The 20,047-nt window shown below is 42.9% G+C and overlaps 2 long non-coding RNA genes across 2 annotated transcripts; one reads left to right on the forward strand and one right to left on the reverse strand.

The window, feature by feature from the left end:
* Positions 1 to 5,691: 5,691 nt before the first annotated feature.
* Positions 5,692 to 14,418, reverse strand: LOC311137234. Its single transcript, XR_014613923.1, has 3 exons — positions 14,345 to 14,418; positions 5,929 to 5,998; positions 5,692 to 5,744 (listed from the first exon to the last, which is right to left on the reverse strand). It is a non-coding gene; the product is annotated as an uncharacterized lncRNA (long non-coding RNA).
* Positions 14,419 to 15,464: 1,046 nt separating this feature from the next.
* Positions 15,465 to 19,355, forward strand: LOC311137233. Its single transcript, XR_014613922.1, has 3 exons — positions 15,465 to 15,543; positions 16,144 to 16,260; positions 16,591 to 19,355. It is a non-coding gene; the product is annotated as an uncharacterized lncRNA (long non-coding RNA).
* Positions 19,356 to 20,047: the final 692 nt, after the last annotated feature.

The raw sequence follows: 20,047 nt of genomic DNA on the forward strand, positions 1-20,047 counted from the left end.
AAGATGACGGTCAATCACCCTCGGTCTGGGGCTCCATGCAAGATCTCACCTCGTGGGGCATCAATGATCATGAGGAAGGTGAGGGATCAGCCCAGAACTACACGGCAGGACCTGGTCAATGACCTGAAGAGAGCTGGGACCACAGTCTCAAAGAAAACCATTAGTAACACACTACGCCGTCATGGATTAAAATCCTGCAGCGCACGCAAGATCCCCCTGCTCAAGCCAGCGCATGTCCAGGCCCATCTGAAGTTTGCCAATGACCATCTGGATGATCCAGAGGAGGAATGGGAGAAGGTCATGTGGTTTGATGAGACAAAAAAAGAGCTTTTTGGTCTAAACTCCACTCGCTGTGTTTGGAGGAAGAAGAAGGATGAGTACAACCCCAAGAACACCATCCCAACCGTGAAGCATGGAGGTGGAAACATCATTCTTTGGGGATGCTTTTCTGCAAAGGGGACAGGACGACTGCACCGTATTGAGGGGAGGATGGATGGGGCCATGTATCGCGAGATCTTGGCCAACAACCTCCTTCCCTCAGTAAGAGCATTGAAGATGGGTCGTGGCTGGGTCTTCCAGCATGACAACGACCCGAAACACACATCCAGGGCAACTAAGGAGTGGCTCCGTAAGATGCATCTCAAGGTCCTGGAGTGGCCTAGCCAGTCTCCAGACCTGAACCCAATAGAAAATCTTTGGAGGGAGCTGAAAGTCCGTATTGCCCAGCGACAGCCCCGAAACCTGAAGGATCTGGAGAAGGTCTGTATGGAGGAGTGGGCCAAAATCCCTGCTGCAGTGTGTGCAAACCTGGTCAAGACCTACAGGAAACATATGATCTCTGTAATTGCAAACAAAGGTTTCTGTACCAAATATTAAGTTCTGCTTTTCTGATGTATCAAATACTTATGTCATGCAATAAAATGCAAATTAATTACTTAAAAATCATACAATGTGATTTTCTGGATTTTTGTTTTAGATTCCGTCTCTCACAGTTGAAGTGTACCTATGATACAAATTACAGACCTCTACATGCTTTGTAAGTGGGAAAACCTGCAAAATCAGCAGTGTATCAAATACTTGTTCTCTCCACTGTATGTGTCTGTCTATCCTGGTTCTCTCCTCTCTGCACAGGCCATACAAACGCTTCACACCGCGTGGCTGCTGCCACTCTAATCTGGTGGTCCCTGCGCGCACGACCCACGTGGTGTTCCAGGTCTCCGGCAGCCTCTGGAACTGCCGTTCTGCGGCCAACAAGGCAGAGTTCATCTCAGCCTATGCTACCCTCCAGTCCCTCGACTTCTTGGTGCTGACGGAAACATGGATTACCACAGAAAACACTGCTACTCCTACTGTTCTTTCCTCGTCTGACCATGTGTTCTCGCATACCCGAGAGCATCTGGTCAGCGCGGCGGTGGCACAGGAATCCTCATCTCTCCCAAGTGGACATTCTCTCTTTTTCCGCTGACCCATCTGTCTATCTCCTCATTTTAATTCCATGCTGTCACAGTTACTAGTCCATTCAAGCTTAACATCCTTGTCATTTATCGCCCTCCAGGTTCCCTTGGAGAGTTCATCAATGAGCTTGATGCCTTGATAAGTTCCTTTCCTGAGGATGGCTCACCCCTCACAGTTCTGGGTGACTTTAACCTCCCTATATCTGCCTTTGACTCATTTCTCTCTGCCTCCTTCTTTCCACTCCTTTCCTCTTTTGACCTCACCCTCTCACGTCCCCCCTTACTCACAAGGCAGGCAATACTCTTGACCTCATCTTTACTAGATGCTGTTCTTCTACTAATCTCACTGCAACTCCCCTCCAAGTCTCAGACCACTACTTTGTATCCTTTTCTCTCTCGCTCTCCTCCAACACTACTCACTCTGCCCCTACTCAGATGGTAATGTGCCGTCGCAACCTTCGCTCTCTCTCTCCCGCTACTCTCTCCTCTTCCATCCTATCATCTCTTCCCTCTGCTAAATCCTTCTCCCTCCAATCTCCTGATTCTACCTCCTCAACCCTCCTCTCCTGCCTTTCTGCATCTTTTGACTCTCTATGTCCCCTATCCTCCCGGCCTGCTCGGTCCTCCCATCCTGCTCAGTGGCTTGACGACTCATTAGGAGCTCACAGAAGAGGGCTCCGGGCAGCCGAGCGGAAATGGAGGAAAACTAGACTCCCTGCGGAACAGTCATCTTTTCACTCCCTCCTCTCTACATTCTCTTCCTCTGTTTCCGCTGCTAAAGCCACTTTCTACCACTCTAAATTTCAAGCCTCTGCCTCTAACCCTAGGAAGCTCTTTGCCACCTTCTCCTCCCTGCTGAATCCTCCTCCCCCTCCCTCCTCCCTCCTCCCTCTCTGTGGATGACTTCGTCAACCATTTTGAAAAGAAGGTTGACGACATCCGATTCTCATTTATTAAGTCAAATGACACCGCTGGTCCTGCTCACACTGCCCTACCCTATGCTTTGACTTCTTTCTCCCCTCTCTCTCCAGATGAAATCTTGCGACTTGTGACGGCTGGCCGCCCAACAACCTGCCCGCTTGACCCTATCCCCTCCTCTCTTCTCCAGACCATTTCCGGAGACCTTCTCCCTTACCTCACCTCGCTCATCAACTCATCCTTGACCGCTGGCCATGTCCCTTCCGTCTTCAAGAGTGCGAGAGTTGCACCCCTCCTCCAAAAACCTACACTTGATCCCTCCGATGTCAACAACTACAGACCAGTAATCCTTCTTTCTTTTCTCTCCAAAACTCTTGAGCGTGCCATCTCTAGCCAACTCTCCTGCTATTTCTCTCAGAATTACCTTCTTGATCCAAACCAGTCAGGTTTCAAGACTGGTCATTCAACTGAGACTGCTCTTCTCTGTGTAACGGAGGCTCTCCGCACTGCTAAAGCTAACTCTCTCTCCTCTGCTCTTATCCTTCTAGACCTATCCGCTGCCTTTGATACTGTGAACCATCAGATCCTCCTCTCCATCCACTCCGAGTTGGGCATCTCTGGAGCTGCTCACTCTTGGATTGCGTCCTAGCTGACAGGTCGCTCCTACCAGGTGGCGTGGCGAGAATCTGTCTCCACACCACGTGCTCTCACCACTGGTGTCCCCCAGGGCTCAGTTCTAGGCCCTCTCCTATTCTCTCCAAACACCAAGTCACTTGGCTCTGTCATATCCTCACATGGTCTCTCCTATCCTTGCTACGCAGACGACACACAATTAATTTTCTCCTTTCCTCCTTCTGATAACCAGGTGGCGAATCGCATCTCTGCATGTCTGGCAGACATATCAGTGTGGATGTCGGATCACCACCTCAAGCTGAACCTCGGCAAGACGGAGCTGCTCTTCCTCCCGAGGAAGGACTGCCCGCTCCATGATCTCACCATCACGGTTGACAACTCCATTGTGTCCTCCTCCCGGAGTGCAAAGAACCTTGGCGTGACCCTGGACAACACCCTGTCGTTCTCCGCTAACATCAAAGCGATGACCCGATCCTGCAGGTTCATGCTCTACAACATTCGCAGAGTACGACCCAACCTTACACAGAAAGTGGCACAGGTCCTAATCCAGGCACTTGTCATCTCCCGTCTGGATTAATGCAACTCACTGTTGGCTGGGCTCCCTGCCTGTGCCATTAAACCCCTACAACTTATCCAGAACGCTGCAGCCCGTCTGGTGTTCAACCTTCCCAAGTTCTCTCCTGTCACCCCGCTCCTCTGCACACTCCACTAGCTTCCAGTTGAGGCTCGCATCTACTACAAGACCATGGTGCTTGCCTACAGAGCTGTGAGGGGAACGGCACCTCCTTACCTTCAGGCTCTGATCAGACCCTACACCCAAACGAGGGCACTACGTTCATCCACCTCTGGCCTGCTAGCTCCCCTACCTCTACGGAAGCACAGTTCCCGCTCAGCCCAGTCAAAGCTATTCGCTGCTCTGGCACCCCAATGGTGGAACAAGCTCCCCTACGACGCCAGGACAGCGGAGTCACTGACTACCTTCTGTAGACACTTGAAACCCTACCTCTTTAAGGAATACCTGGAATAGTATAAAGTAATCCTTCTTCCCTCACCCCCCACTGGCTATCATAAGTTGAATGCACCAATTTGTAAGTCGCTCTGGATAAGGGCATCTGCTAAATGATGTAAACGTAAATGTAAATATTTACACCTGTTGTGACACGTGTCACAACCCACATTTATTCAAATTATTTCTTTCCCTGCCAAGAAGTTTCCTTTCGTTTGAAAGTTTGTTTCTTAAATCCTTTGTTGTTGTTGTTGTTGTAATTAATTATTTACAGTCATGTTTTTTTAAATCATATTTTGAAAAACTTGTAGAAAATACACTATGACACTGTCATAAAACATTATGACCATCCTGTGTCACTTTACTTGGACTAAGAAAATAAACTTTATGACACTGTCAAGAAGCATTATGACCATCATAATCTTGTAAGCCAGATATGCATATCATGTACATGCATGTCTGACATCAATGTGTGCGCAATTACAATGATAATTTAAAATGGTACATTTATATGACATAAACATACTGTTGACACGTATTTAAAACAATTAATAAACAACTAATAAACAAGTATCCATATGCGTCTAGCTGTCAGATATAAAACACATTGTTAACAGTAGGCCAAGGGTCTCTAACTCTGATCTTGGGAGAGCAACTTGCTGTGCAGGTTCTTTCCAGCCCAGAGGTAACACATTGTTCAGACTAAAGACCATGATTCTTCAAATGCGTGTTAGTGATGGGCTGGAGCAAAAGCCTGAACAGTAGCTATCTAGGACTAGAGTTGGAGAGCCCTGGCGTAGGTTATAACTTACAATAGTGTAATGCAGTGTACAAGTGGATAGGGAATAAAACGCTATGGTAGCAAATCCATAGATACTGTAGACTCCTTGATAGGAGCATAACATGTGGCAGAGCAGACACGTGGAGAGTAAAAACTCTCTTAAAACTCATGCATGCTCCTTCCCTCCACTTCAAAGCCAGCAAAGCCTCAAGATGGACATCTCTGCAGCACCTGATGAAAGCACAATTATAACACCATTAGCCATTTATCTAAATCAAACTTCTTATTTTTTTTCATGTCAAAACTTACCCAACCCCTTTGTGATTATGTCACGGCTGTCGGTGAGATGCGGTTGAAGAAGTCAGGCGCAGGACACAGAACTCTCGGTCACGTACTTTAATCCGATACTGACCATATGAACACAGAAATAACTCCACGCAGGAAGGAAATAACCCGCTCACTAAAGACATACGTGAAGGGAAAACAATCACACACAATATCCCGATGAGAGACAGGGGATAATATAAGGGCAACAATCAACCATAATGACGAACAGGTGTAAACAATACAGACAACACTAAACAGACACCGATAACATCGAACGGCAGCAGCTAGTACTCCGGGGACGACGAACGCAGAAGCCTGCCCGAGCAAGGAGGAGGAGCAGCCTCGGCAGAATCCGTGACAGATTAGTTGAAGATATTATTAGTTGAATAGCATATGATATCCACCACCCTAACACAATTGTTTAAGATAGTAAAAACATGGACCATCAAGCTATTTGCTTCTCTAGTTAGGACACATTTACATTGACATTTTAGTCATTTAGCAGACACTCTTATCCAGAGCGACTTACAGTTAAGTGAGTGCATACATTTTTTCAATACACATGTGTATTTGAATGACAGTGATCCTACATTGTTGACGGTAACATTCGGCCATCAGGGGACACCTGGGGGTATCAGAAACAAATGTGTAAAAAAATATTTGATGAAACTTGAATTTGGCCTTACTGCTATCATCTCAATAAACATAACACACAAAATCTCAGATGTAATTAGATCAGCTCTGAAAAAGATCTGATGTGAAATGGAGGTTGAAAGAATAAGGTTGTGTTGTAGTGTATTATTGTATACCTCACATCTTCAAGAAATGGATAGGGTCCTCTCGCATAAAGTATGGCAGGCCTCGCAGCACAGCCTCCCTCTGAATGGAACCAACGACAAAAGCACAATTTACAACATTGTTATCAAAGTGGTTGTAAATAACACAATGTTAAGGCAACATCACCCAGATTCAGACATATATTGAAAAAGTTATCATGTTATCAATATTCACAAGAAGTACGTACTGGACTGTTCAGAATACTTTTATTTAAATAATACTTATTTGTCAAGACTGTCCATCAAGTGTTTTAGCTCCTCAGTCCCTCAACTTCTCTTGGTCCTGTTGAATTCAAGGAGCTTAGGCAGATGACCATCCAAGCCTTCATAGAAGGACTTCTTGAGGTCCACAGACACCAGTCTCGTGAACTCCAGAGCAACCAGTTTGAGCATAAAACAGACAACTTTCTTAATTATTCCTTACGTAATTCTGTGTCCTCTTTCCTCACCTCCTCAAAATGCATTTAAGAAGGTCTGAAGGGAGGCCTACTGAGGTATTCATGAGTTATTCTGAATGCATTATTATTATATATATTTTTTTATGGCAGTAAATATCAGATTTCACTTTGAACAGTGCCGGCAAACTGGATTTAATCTCAGTGACAAGGGGCTCATCTTCCACAATCTCCTTTCTTCTTAATGAGAGTGTACCCAAAAAGCTGCATTGACAGTTACACAACCTTGCAGTTGCATAGGTGTAATGTGTGAGATTATAAGAGATTACAAATTAGCCACAGAGCAAACATTTGCATGCTGATAGATAGGCCTAGTTTGCAAATTTGACATGTACTATAAAACACCTTGTTAGCTAGCCTAGCTAGCTATCTAAGTAAAGGCTTGCAAACTGATGTTAGCTAACCCTAACTAGCAAGAGATACATGGTAATGTCACGACTTCGGCCGAGGGCTGCCTCCCCTCCTTGTTCGGGCAGGCTTCGGCGTTCGTTGTCACCGGCTTACTAACCAATGCCGCCCCAATCATCATCACAATTGTCTCGTCTTGTCAATCACACACACTTGGTTCCTATCCCCTAATTAGTCTGTGTGTAAGTGTTCCCTCTGCCCCCTTGTCCTTGTGGGTGATTGTTTATTTGTGGAGGTTATTGAAGCTCGGTGGAGCTCGTGTTTTTTGTATCGACGGGATAATTTCCCCCTGTGCCTTGTATTTTACAGTGCGCCTGTTTTGTGCCCTGGAGTGTGTTTGACGCATTTCTGTGTAAACCTGTATTTTGCGGATTAAAGCCTGTTATTCTGTGATTTACCCTCCTGCGCCTGACTCCTTCAACACCACCACATCACAGGTAACTTTTTTAATGATTTAAGTAAACAAATTAGAAAATTCCCATTATAGAAACCAATGTTAGCTAACTTTCTTGACAGAATGTGAAACTAGCCAAAGTCAGATTGAACTAGATAATGTTAGCTAGATAACTAGCTAGCTAGTTATCAGACTTAACAAGCTAGCCAAACTTGAAATGGAGGTACATTTCAGATTAGTAGAACACCAACAGTTACCGAATAAAAACTAGTCAACTACAGTTGGGAAAAAAAGTATTTAGTCAGCCACCAATTGTGCAAGTTCTCCCACTTAAAAAGATGAGAGAGGCCTGTAATTTTCATCATAGGTACACGTCAACTATGCCAGACAAAATGAGAAAGAAATTCCAGAAAATCACATTGTAGGATTTTTAATTAATTTATTTGCAAATTATTGGTGGCTGACTAAATACTTTTTTTCCCCCACTGTATGTACTACTGATTGGAGAATATTGTATTTTATACAAAGTTATATGTGAATAGTTGGGGTTAATCATGTCACTTACTAGAATTTTTTTTTATTGTAATGATATCATGTCATAGTATTGTTAGGACTGAGGTAGAGTTACGAGATAATTGGTTTGGGGCATGAAGTCTACATTCCTTATGTCAAAGTAGATTAGTGATGTTTAGGGTAGTATGATTGATGGACAGGATGTAATGACCTGGGGCAAAGGGTAATAATAACAGAGAAAGGGAGTACCTATGATGGTTTCCAAATGTACTGTGGGGAAAAAAAGTATTTAGTCAGCCACCAATTGTGCAAGTTCTCCCACTTAAAAATATGAGAGAGGCCTGTAATTTTCATCATAGGTACACGTCAACTATGACAGACAAAATGAGAAAAGAAAATCCAGAAAATCACATTGTAGGATTTTTAATGAATTTATTTGCAAATGATGGTGGAAAATAAGTATTTGGTCAATAACAAAAGTTTCTCAATACTTTGTTATATACCCTTTGTTGGTAATGACACAGGTCAAACGTTTTCTGTAAGTCTTCACAAGGTTTTCACACACAGTTGCTGGTATTTTGGCCCATTCCTCCATGCAGATCTCCTCTAGAGCAGTGATGTTTTGGGGCTGTCGCTGGGCAACACAGACTTTCAACTCCCTCCAAAGATGTTCTATGGGGTTGAGATCTGGAGACTGGCTAGGCCACTCCAGGACCTTGAAATGCTTCTTACGAAGCCACTCCTTCGTTGCCCGGGCGGTGTGTTTGGGTGTGTTATTTTTTTATACTGGCCCCCCGTGGGAATCGAACCCACAACCCTGGCGTTGCAAACGCCATGCTCTACCAACTGAGCTACATCCCTGCCGGCCATTCCCTCCCCTACCTTGGGCCAATTGTGCGCCGCCCCATGGGTCTCCCGGTCACGGCTGGCTACGACAGAGCCTGGATTTGAACCAGGATCTCTAGTGGCACAGCTAGCACTGTGATGCAGTGCCTTAGACCACTGCGCCACTCGGGAGACTGTTCTTGTGATCATTTTGACCCCACGGGGTGAGAACAGCCCCAAAGCATGATGTTTCCACCCCCATGCTTCACAGTAGGTATGGTGTTCTTTGGATGCAACTCAGCATTCTTTGTCCTCCAAACACGACGAGTTGAGTTTTTACCAAAAAGTTATATTTTGGTTTCATATGACAATATGACATTCTCCCAATCCTCTTCTGGATCATCCAAATGCACTCTAGCAAACTTCAGACGGGCCTGGACATGTACTGGCTTAAGCAGGGGGACACGTCTGCACTGCAGGATTTGAGTCCCTGGCGGCGTAGTGTGTTACTGATGGTAGGCTTTGTTACTTTGGTCCCAGCTCTCTGCAAATCATTCACTAGGTCCCCCCGTGTGGTTCTGGGATTTTTGCTCACCGTTCTTGTGATCATTTTGACCCCACGGAGTGAGATCTTGCGTGGAGCCCCAGATCGAGGGAGATTATCAGTGGTCTTGTATGTCTTCCATTTCCTAATAATTGCTCCCACAGTTGATTTCTTCAAACCAAGCTGCTTACCTATTGCAGATTCAGTCTTCCCAGCCTGGTGCAGGTCTACAAATTTGTTTCTGGTGTCCTTTGACAGCTCTTTGGTCTTGGCCATAGTGGAGTTTGGAGTGTGACTGTTTGAGGTTGTGGACAGGTGTCTTTTATACTGATAACAAGTTCAAACAGGTGCCATTAATACAGGTAACGAGTGGAGGACAGATGAGCCTCTTAAAGAAGAAGTTACAGGTCTGTGAGAGCCAGAAATCTTGCTTGTTTGTAGGTGACCAAATACTTATTTTCCACCATAATTTGCAAATAAATTCATTAAAAATCCTACAATGTGATTTTCTGGAATTTCTTTCCTCAATTTGTCTGTCATAGTTGACGTGTACCTATGATGAAAATTACAGGCCTCTCTCATCTTTTTAAGTGGGAGAACTTGCACAATTGGTGGCTGACTAAATACTTTTTTTTCCCCCACTGTACGTGTTTAAGTCAGCTAGCGAAGTAAAATTAATGTTGGTTAAGAATAAGATGCCCTCTTTTTGCCAAGCTGATTCACTCCCGTTTCAAAAGCCTCTTGTGAAGAGCAGGTGCAGCCGAAGGGTGCAGGTGAAAGCTATGATCCCTTATTGATGTCACCTGTTAAATCCACTTCAATCAGTGTAGATGAAGGGGAGGAGACAGGGTAAAGAAGGATTTTAAAGCCTTGAGACAATTGAGATATGGATTGTGTATGTGTGCCATTCAGAGGGTGAATGGGCAAGACAAAAGATTTAAGTGCCTTTGAACGGGTTATGGTAGTAGGTGCCCGGCACACCTGTTTGAGTGTGTCAAGAACTGCAACGATGCTGTGTTTTTCACACTCAACAGTTTCCTGTGTGCATCAAGAATGGTCCACCTTGGCCTCCCGAGTGGCGCAGCGGTCTAAGGCAGTGCTAGAGGTGTCACTACAGACCCGGGTTCGATCCCAGGCTGTATCACAACCGGCCGTGATCGGGAGTCCCATAGGGCGGCGCACAATTGGTCCAGCATCATCCGGGTTAGGGGAGGGTTTGGCCGGGGGGGCTTTACTTGGCTCATCGCGCTCTAGCAACTCCTTGTGGCAGACTGGCGCCTGCAGGCTAACCTCGGTCGTCAGTTGAACCTCCGACACATTGGTGCAGCTGGCTTCCGGGTTAAGCGGGCGGGTGTTAAGAAGCGCGTTTAGGCGGGTCATGTTTTTCGGAGGACGCATGACTCGACCTTTGCCTCCCGAGCCGGTTGGGGAGATGCAGCGATGACACAAGATCGAAATTGAGGAGAAAAAGGAGGTAAAAAAATAAAATAACAAAATATTAAAATAGAATGGTCCACCATCCAAAGGACATCCAGCCAACAGCAGGCCAGTGGTAAAAAACGGGTCATTGATGAAAGAGGACAAAGAAGGCTGACACAAATTCTGCAGAGAAATAGATGGGCTACAGTTAGTCAACTGACAGTCCAGTACAACATTGGTGGCCAAAGACCTGTAAAGGAATGCACAACTCGTCGTACCTTGACACGAATTGGGTATGGCAGCCGACGACCTTACGGAGTTACACTTCTTTCAGCAAAAAACAAGAAACTGTGGTTGCAATAGGCTAAGGAACGAAAACACTGGAGAATTGGAAAAACACTGCCTGGTCTGATGAATCCTGGTTCCTGCTGTTTCACGCTGATGGGAGGACTATGGAGTACATGCATCCATCATGCCGCGTGTCAACATTGCAGGCTGGTGGTGGTGTTGAGCCCCTTGATAAAAGTGGAGCAATGTTTTAATGCCACATAATATCTGAACATCATTGCCAATCAGGTGCATCCCTTCATAGCAGCAGTCTATCCATCTGTGAATTGATTTCTTCAGCAGTATAATGCCCTATGCCACAAGGCTTGGATTGTCCAGGAATGGTTCCACAAACATAACAGTGAATTCAGCTTACTGCAGTGGCCTGCCCAGTCACCAGATATCAATCCAATCGAGCATCTGTGGGATGAGATGGAACAAGCTATTCTGAGTTTTTTGACAACTGTGGGAAGCATTGGAGTCAACATGGGCCAGCATCCCTGTGGAACGTTTTCAACACCTTGTAGAGTCCATGCCTTGACGAATTGAGGCAGTTCTTAGGGCAAAAGGGGTGCAACTCAATATTAGTTAGGTGTTACTAATGTTTTGTACACTCAGTGTATAGTAGTTCAGTTTTTGCAAACTAAGTTCCTAGTGATCTGACTGATGTATTCCCAGAGTTTAAAAAAAAGAAGTATTTTACCACCCTATTCATTAGTAAACTGTGTAAAATTGCTGGAAATTATATTTTCTTTGTGATCTAGCTCCTTGCTTTAACTAATAAATGTAGAAAATTACAATAGAGTATTTGATCTAAAATCCACATGCTGGTGTGAAAGACAAACACCCTATACATGGTACCAATAGCATGGTACCAATAGCATATGAGATATACCCCGCCTTATCTTAGCTCATTGGTCACCATAGCAGCACCCACCCGTAGTCTGCGCTCCAGCAGGTATATCTCACTGGTCATTCCCAAAGCCAACACCTCCTTTGGCCGCCATTCCTTCCAGTTCTCTGCTGCCAATGACTGGAACGAATTGCAAAAATCTCTGAAGCTGGAGACTCTTATCTCCCTCAATAACTTTAAGCATCAGTTGTCAGAGCACCTTACCGATCACTGCACCTGTACACAGCCCATCTGAAATTAGCCCACCCAACTACCTCATCCCTATATTGTTATTTATTTTGCTCATTTGCACCCCAGTATCTCTATTTGCACATAATCTCTTGCACATCTAGCATTCCAGTGTTAATACTATTGTAATTATTCTGCACTATAGCCTATTTATTGCCTTACCTCCATAACTTGCTACATTTGCACACACTGTATATATATTTTCTGTTGTATTTCTGACTTTATGTTTTTTACCCCATATGTAAATCTGTGTTGTTGTTTTATTGCACTACTATGCTTTATCTTGGCCAGGTCGCAGTTGTAAATGAGAACCTGTTCTCAACTGGCTTACCTGGTTAAATAAAGGTGAAATAAAAAATAAAATAAAAAATAAACCCACTTGGGAATGGTAACGTGGCTTATATTAGCAAGGACCGCTACATTGCCCCCTCCGAGTGGGAATGGCACGTCCCCGTGTTTCGACCACATCAGCCTCCTCAAACGTCCAGCCGTGCGTTCCAATGGCCTCACGTCTACCATCCAAATTCTGACACCAATGTAGTGAACGGCAAGGCAGGGAAGGATCCTGGGTCACTGCCATGAAAAGCAAATAACCCTACGCATTGCGCCAATAGGGTAAACCCACTTGAGAATGGTAACGTGGCTCATATTAGCGAGGACCACTATATTGCCCCCTCCAAATGGGAAGGCACAACCCCCTGCTCAACCACATCAGCCTCTTAAAATGTCTGGCAATCCGTTCCAATTCTGACACCAGTGTAGCAAACGGCGGAGCAGGGAACCTGGGTCACTGGCATGACAGGCAAACTCCCTATGCCTTGCACCAACAGGGTTAACCCACTTGGTGGGAACTGTAACATCATTGAAATACATTTGCAAATAGCCTACTTAAAAGTATAGTTCACCCAAATTACAAAATCACATTTTGGCTTTAATTACCCTGTAAGCGATCTATCAACAAGGTATGACAGCAATCCATGCTTTGGTTTAGCTTCCCTGGCGCTGTTTCCAGTCATGGGACCGATATTAGCATATTTCACGCATAATGTCCAAATCATCCAAAAGTATCTCAAATTGATTGTGAAGCTCAACAAAGTAACTTATACATGATTAGAACAAAAAGCGCAAAAATGCTAATATCGGTTCCATGACTTGAATGGGATTTGTGCCACAAATGCTAAAACGTTAGCATTTCGAAGCAGTTTCAGGGAAACTAAACCAAAACATGGATTGTTGTCACACCTTGTCCATATACTGCTTACAGGGTAAAAAAAACAATATCTCATTTTGGAATGTGGGTGAACTATCCCTTTTTTCACCCAAAAACCTTTTCAACAAGTCAGTTCGTCAAATTTCTGCCCTGCTAGAGCTGCTAGATTACCATGTGCAATGATAAGCGTCGGCTGTAGTGGTGTAAAGCTCGCCACCATTGGACTCTGGAGCAGTGGAAAAGCGTTCTCTGGAGTGATGAATCACGCCTCACCATCTGGCAGTCTTTCGGATTAATCTGGGTTTGGCGGATGCCAGGAGAACGCTACCTGCCCCAATGCATAGTGCTAACTGTAAAGTTTGGTGGAGGAGGAATAATGGTCTGGGGCTGTTTTTCATGGTTCGGGCTAGGGAAATCTTAACGCTACAGCATACAATAACATTCTAGACAATTCTGTGCTTCCAACTTTGTGGCAACTGTTTGGGGACGGCCATTTCCTCTTTTCAGCATGACAATGCCCCCGTGCACAAGGCAAGGTCCATACAGAAATAGTTTGTTGAGATCAGTGTGGAAGAACTTGACTGGCCTGCACAGAACCCTGACCTCAACTCCATCGAACACATCTGGGATTAATTGGAACGCCGACTGCCAGCCAGGCTTAATCGCCCAATCAGTTCCCGACCTCACTAATGCTCTTGTGGCTGAATGGAAGCAAGTCCTCGCAGCAAATTTCCGACATCAATTGGAAAAACTTCCCAGAAGAGTGGAGGTTGTTCTAGCAACAAAGGGGTACCAACTCCATATTATTGCCCATGATTTTGGAATGAGATGTTCGACGAGCAGGTGTCAACATTATTTTGGTCATGTAGTGTTAGCATTTTCACACTTTGATTTAGACATTGATTTGGACAAGTTCTCATTTGAAACAGTGGCCAGGTAAAAAAATCCATGGTAGGCAACCAATATGTCAATTGGGTGAACTATCCCGTTAAATTAGTAACAACCTGGGACCCTTAGCTAACATGCTGAACAGTAGGCTATTAATAGGTCATATCATTGGTACAGTTCATAGAATGTTAGTCTTCCGAGCTTTATGTCCCCTATTACTTAATATTTGCTGCACTCCTGTCAGAAATGAGATAACGTGCCTTACCATAAGTGGAAAATAATCCGAAGTGGAGGTGGAGGAGCAAAAGTGCACTGTCTGAATGTAGTTTCAACGTTCCGATTCTAGTGCTTTAGGGCAAAAACCCAAATGTCCACCCCTTTGGGTCCCTAGGACCAGGATTACGAAACACTGCCTGGGGTATCGGGTTCACATATACACAGCCATTGGAGGCTGGTAAGTCCCGCCTTAACTTCCATTCGCTGGTCGGACTGTCCGTCAACATGTTACAGACATACAGCCCATCTCTGGCTAAAACAATGGGTGAAATTATGTTTGAAGTTGATTCTACTCAATTTCCTAAGTGTAGACACTTTGACACTGATAAGTTGTAGTTATCTTAACTTGAAAATGTTTGTCAACACAACTGTTATGTTCCTTTAGTTGATTTGACTTCTTGGTTCTGATTTGGAAGTGAGTGACCACATTGTTCTTTGCTAACTCTAACTAACTGCTAACTCTTTACATTTTTTGTGAGTTGAACTCAACTTAACATTTGTTGTCAACACAACACATTTTGCTAATTTATTTGACTTGACTGGATAAAACGACTCATTTTGAATGAATCTCAAAATCTTTTTTAAAGTGTTGGTAGGCCTAGCCCTCTCAAATTCAGAGCTCTGGTTACAAGGTCAACCATCTGTGTTGTGAAGATAAATATTTGAGCAAAACAGATTAATCTCTTAACTTGGGGTTATTGTTGGGGTGAGCATGCACACAAGATAGACACAAGGATTGTGCCTTTGCAAGAGAAAAGCAAAATGTTGAAGAGAAACTTCCAGTGAGCAGCCAAGATAACAAACATATTTAATTTCTAAATTATTAAATATATTTTTTATTTCATTTTTTCTTTGGCATTGTGGTGTATCTTTCCAATTTAGTTTTAATCTTGAATGCATTATTTCAATTATGTTACTTATCTTCGCTGCTGTCAGATGCAACTCCAAATGTTGTGATTGTTTATTTTATTTTTTAGAGAGAATCAATACTACTGGTTCCCCTTTACGTCTGTATTAATATGTCACAACTAAGTGACCAATGAAATGTATTAAAAATAGTTTGTGGTCAAAACTCTTATTCCGTTGGCTCTCAAAGCTTTCATTCAAACCTTGTATCTGCACCACGGCTCTTGAGGAGGAGATTTTGGTTATTGTTCGTGGTTTTGTTGCAAGGTGTGCTGAACAGAGGTAAGTTGCACTTCAATTACCTTAAGCCCTTGTAATATTATATATTTCTGGAGAAAGACAAGTATTTCACAGATATAAGCCTGCTGTTGATATTGTGTTTTGAGCTAAAATGAAATGGCTAGGTAGCAGCTAATTAGCTGGCTAGCTTTGGCTAACCCAATCCATTGTCATTGAATCTGACAGACGAAGTTTAATCTCCTCCATCATGTTTTAGCTCCCCATAATTGATGATCTCTGCTTGTTGGTTAATGAGCTAGCCACTTTGTCATTGTCATAAAGACTGAACAGAAGAATAAGATGTGTGTGGCAATAACTAACTAACTACTACATTAGTTAGCTAGTTAGGTTGCTACTAGCAAACCTGGCTAGCTATTTAGCGAAGCTAGCTCCAGTGTTAGCCATGCAACGTTAGCTAGGTAGCTAACGTTAGACACCTCAGATTGATTAACACCAGTTTCAAAAGCTAACGTTAGGTCTACATTGAGATTACCACTTGATTTATATCATTAAATAAGTTAGCTAGATAGCTAGGCGAGTCCATTCTTTTTGACAATGAGCCAAACGTATTTTTCATTGTGCCATGATGAATGTCAACAACAGAGCAGAGAGCTACAGGACGGTCAACAACAAATCAGAGTGCTACAGGATGGTCAACAACAGAGCAGAGAGGTACAGAGCAGTGGTCAACAGAGCAAAGAGCTACAGCAATTGATGAGGGTAAGATAGTGACAATACATTTGTTTTAGACAGCTTTCAAACATGATCAACCGGGCAGCCCAGCGCAACATCCTCCCATCCCATTCTGCTGTCTCTTTGTGTGTGTGTGTGTGTGTGTGTGTGTGTGTGTGTGTGTGTGTGTGTGTGTGTGTGTGTGTGTGTGTGTGTGTGTGTGTGTGTGTGTGTGTGTGTGTGTGCGTGTGTGTCTAAATGTCATTCTATGTTTTTATTTCTAGACCTATAAGAATTGTCATACAGTGCATCATCTCAGTAAGCTGTTTGCGCCATTATACTTGAAGTCAACTGTTTTTTGTGTCATTTTATTTGCAGCTTGTTGCGGCACAACTGAGGGTAAGGAGAATGGGCCTGCCAGGAAGAGAAAATACCCTTCACAGTGGAAAGGAGAGGTTCAGAAGAGGATGGAGGGTAAAGCCTACCTTGGCAGGAAAAAGGATGAAGGGGAGCTGACGAGAGAGCCACACAATATGGGACCAGGATGTGTGTCAGAGTGATGCCGAAAGTCCTCCAAGCGCTTCTGCAATGCAATCAGTGATGAGGACAGAGAAGATTTTCCAGTACTTCTGGCAAAAGTTGGACTGGGATGAGAGTAAGGTGTATGTTTGTGGTCTTGTTGACTGCAGTTCAGTGCAGGTCTGAGAAAGTGCATTTTAGAAGGACATCTACACTGGCATACCTTCTTAAAGTTGGTTGGGAGAAGAAGAGGGTATGTAAAAACATGTTCCTGTCAACTCTTGGCTTGGGTGAATGGTCAATGCAACACTGGGTGCAAACGAAGGAGACTGAAGTCAGATTAAAATAATGGACAGTAACCATTTGAATTATCCATAAAATAGAAAATGTTTAAAAAACTGCAGTACTCACTGGCCACATCATCATGATGAAGCAAAATGCATCATATGATGCAAAACCATCATCATGATGATGTAGCCGGTGACACTTTCCTTCTTGAAAGTCCAATATCTTGATAACTTGACTGCTAACATGCAATACATTTTGGGACTGTATCAACAGTGGACTAATGAAAAAAATAGTTCCCCTTTAATGTTTAAACATTTAGCCAAAAGTTATTTAACTTTCTGATTAAATTACTATAATTACAATTTGTTTTTATAATTTTGGCTTGTTAATTTACATATGAAACCCCATACTTTAATTGAAAATGTCTGTATTTTGATAAGGCAATCCTATGAAATGACAATGTAATACCGTAAATGTGGCTATATAGGATTTATTTTTACAAAATTGTCAAGTTGACTTACAGCTTAACACAACAACTTTAATCAGTAATTACTGCATTTTGATTGTGTATTTCTATAGAATTACAGTTAAACTGTAAATATACAATACTTTACCCCTAAAATGTGCTATTTAGAATGTATTTCTACAATATGTTTCAGTTAATTTACATCTTAAAATAGCTACTTTAATCAGAAATTACTGTATTTTGATTGTGTATGTCCATAAAATTACTGTTGAAAATGTTAAATATACAGTAATTTATTTATTTTACTTACAGTGAATTGAATGTATTTTGACTCTGATTTCCATGTAAAAGTATATTTAGGTACAGTAACAGTCAAAAGTTTGGACACACCTATTAATTCAAGGGATTTTCTTTATGTTTACTATTTTCTACATTGTAGAATAATAGTGAAAATATCAAAACTATGAAATAACACAAATGGAATCATGTAGTAACCAAAACAGTGTTAAACAAATCAAAATATATTTTATATTTGAGATTCTTCAAATAGCCACCATTTGCCTTGATGACAGTTTTGCACACTCTTGGCATTCTCTCAACTAGCTTCACTTGGAATGCTTTTCCAACAGTCTTGAAGGAGTTCACACATATGCTGAGCACTTGTTGCCGTCCGACTCATCCCAAACCATCTCAACTGGGTTGAGGTCGGGTGATTGTGGAGGCCAGGTCATCTAATGCAGCACTCCATCATTCTCCTTCTTGGTCAAATAGCCCTTACACAGCCTGGAGGTGTGTTGGGTCACTGTCCTATTGAAAAACAAATGATAGTCCCACTAAGCGCAAACCAGATGGGATGGTGTATCGCTGCAGAATGCTGTGGCAGCCATGCTGGTTAAGTGTGCCTTGAATTCTAATAAAAATCACAGACAGTGTCACCAGCAAAGCACCCCCACACCATAACACCTCCTCCTCCATGCTTTACGCTGGGAACTACACATGCAGAGATAATCCGTTCACCCACACCGTGTCTCACAAAGACACAGTGGTTGGAACCCAAAATCTCCAATTTGGACTCCAGACCAAAGGACAAATTTCCACCGGTCTAATGTCCGTTGTTTCTTGGCCCAAGCAGGTCTCTTCTTCTTATTGGTGTCCTTTAGTAGTGGTTTCTTTGCAGCAATTCGACCAAGAAGGCCTGATTCACACAGTCCCCTTTGAACAGTTGATGTTGAGATGTGTCTGTGACTTGAACTCTGTGAAGCATTTATTTGGGTTTCAATTTCTGAGGCTGGTAACTAATGAACTTATCCTCTGCAGCAGAGGTAACTTTGGGTCAACCATTCCTGTGGCGGTCCCCATGAGAGCCAGTTTCATCATAGCGCTTGATGTTTTTTGCGACTGCACTTGAAGAAACGTTCAAAGTTCTTGAAATTGTCCGTATTGACTGACCTTCATGTCTTAAAGTAATGATGGACTGCTGTTTCTCTTTGCTTATTTGAGCTGTTCTTGCCATAATATGGACTTGGTCTTTTAAAAAATAGGGCTACCTTCTTACAACACAACTGATTGGCTCAAAATTCCACAAATTAACGTTTAAGAAGGCACAGCTGTTAATTGAAATGTATTCCAGGTGACTACCTCATGAAGCTGGTTGCGATAATGCCAATAGTGTGCAAAGCTGTCATCAAGGCAAAGGATCGGACCCTTTTTTTTTCAATTTTCGCCTAAAATGACATACCCAAATCTAACCTGAAGCAAGGATATGCATATTTTTGATACCATTTGAAAGGAAACACTTTGAAGTTTGTGGAAATGTGAAATGTGAAATGAATGTAGGAGAATATAACACATTAAAACTGATAAAAGATAATGCAAATAATAAAACGTGTTTTCTTTTTTCATCATCATTTCAAATATTGCAGTTTAGGCGCAATTTTTACCACTAGATGGCAGCAATGTCTGCGCAAAGTTTCAGATTTATCCAGTGAAGCATTGCAATACTGGACAATTTTGTATCAAGTCTGCCCAAATGTGCCGAATTGGTCAATTGATACATTTCCAAGTACATAACTATAGAATACAAACAAACAAAAATGATATGGTAATACAAAAAGTAAGTTTACACACTCCCAGGAATATCATACATGATGGATCATTAGCTTATACACTATCATTAGCTCACATATCTAGATGGCCGGGTGGGTGTGGAGCCAGAGACAACAGGGGCTCAAACTGTAGAACCCAGTTCCTTCATTTGAATATAAAAATTGATTTGATCATACAAACTATGCTACATTTTATCTCTGGGACCCTTAGGATGACAAATCAGAGCAAGATTACTGAATGTATGTAATGGGTGATTTCAAAGGAGTCAGGCGCAGGAGGGTAAATCACGGAATAACAGGATTTATTCTGGAAACACAGAGTTACGCAGTAATGCATCAAAACACTCCAGTGCGCAAGACAGGCGCACTAAAACCAACACGGCACACAGGGAAAATATCCCTGCGATACAAAATACTAGGAGCTCAATCGAGCTTCTTTAACCTCACAATAAACACT

Source organism: Coregonus lavaretus (genome assembly GCF_964263955.1).
Source record: "Coregonus lavaretus genome assembly, chromosome: 11".
Taxonomy (NCBI): domain Eukaryota; kingdom Metazoa; phylum Chordata; class Actinopteri; order Salmoniformes; family Salmonidae; genus Coregonus; species Coregonus lavaretus.